At 49.6% G+C, this 1,181-nt stretch overlaps 1 protein-coding gene across 1 annotated transcript in view; it reads right to left on the bottom strand.

Annotated features, from left to right (window-relative positions):
* Positions 1–839, bottom strand: part of DNAJC11 (DnaJ heat shock protein family (Hsp40) member C11) — a 17,632-nt gene extending 16,793 nt beyond the window's left edge. Inside the window, exon 1 of the mRNA XM_029962423.1 lies at positions 822–839. The gene's annotated coding sequence lies outside the window, so the exon portion shown is untranslated. The remainder of the gene's footprint in view (positions 1–821) is intronic.
* Between the last annotated feature and the right edge of the window lie 342 nt (positions 840–1,181).

Below are 1,181 nucleotides of genomic sequence, written 5' to 3'. Positions count from 1 at the left end.
CCGGCAGCCCGGTCCGGCGCAGGGTCGCGGGGCAGGTCTGAGCTCAGCGGTGTCGGACCCGCAGGCGCAGCACGGCCGGCAGGGACACACCGAGGGCAGAACGTGTGCTCGTTTGTCACCAGATCGGGAGCAGTTTTCCTTGGATCAATAGAGCTGCTTTGGCTTTTGGAGTAGAGAACAAGGGCCTGGAGTTCACGCTGTGCTGCCCTCCCTGATGGTGGGTTAACCCAGCTCTGAGTACCGAAATTGAAGGAAATGCCTCCAAAATGTGCAGAGCACAGAGCTTTTAGCAGAAGGGCTGCCCAGTTGGTGTGTTAACCTGAGTGCTGGCAGACAGACTGGATGCTTGTTGACATCAATGCTGTGATAAGGCTGTCAGGAAGACAAATGCAGCCTTTCCTGGTCGTGAGTGGTTGTTCCCCAGTGGCTGGGTTTGATATTTGGGTAAGGGTGCTGGAATGGTTTTCAGGTACTGCTGTCTGTAAGACCTCTCATTAACACCAGTGCAGCCCAGCGTGGAGCTGGAACTGTGCGTTCCCATTCTGAAGCTCAGCTTGTCTGCTTTGGATTTTGGATCTTCACATAACTTTTATTTGAAAACAAGAGTGTTTTAATATTTAATAAGGTTTTTTTTTCTGATCCCAGGGTAGTTAACAGGGAAGTATTGATTGTTTTATAGCAGTTCCTCTGCACTCCTGGTAAATGAGGCGCAGTGCTTGGAACAAGAGGTGCACAAAGGATCCTTGTCTGAGAAACCATGTGGAAAGGGGTCTATTCTGCAGGGGAGCATGTCTAGCACCGCTTTTCCTCAATGAACCCACCTGCTAGATGGATTTTGTTTCCACGTGGTTTAGGAGTCATTGAGTCTGTGCAACAATGCAAAGGAGACTCGAGTTCTGAGGATGTCAGTTGCCATAGCAACACTATTTCCCATGGATTTTGGTCCTGTCATAATTGTGCTCTTTTTCTAACATGATTTGGGAGCAGTGTGGTCCTTGGGGGTGTTAGTGCCAGAGTTACTGAGGAATCCTTCCCCTTACCAGATTGATCTAATGCTTTCCTAAAAGACCCAGCTGCTCGGTGCTGGTGCTGGTTGCTGTTCCCTTGCATCACAGATGATTCAGGGGAAATTTTGGGAATGTTCCACAGGTGTCACATCTTGGCAGGGAAATACAGGAGGA

The sequence above is a fragment of the Manacus vitellinus genome, unplaced genomic scaffold (genome assembly GCF_001715985.3).
Source record: "Manacus vitellinus isolate BGI_N305 unplaced genomic scaffold, ASM171598v3 scaffold_46_pilon, whole genome shotgun sequence".
In the NCBI taxonomy this organism is placed as follows: Eukaryota; Metazoa; Chordata; class Aves; order Passeriformes; family Pipridae; genus Manacus; species Manacus vitellinus.
This window is presented reverse-complemented; position numbering and strand designations above follow the sequence as displayed.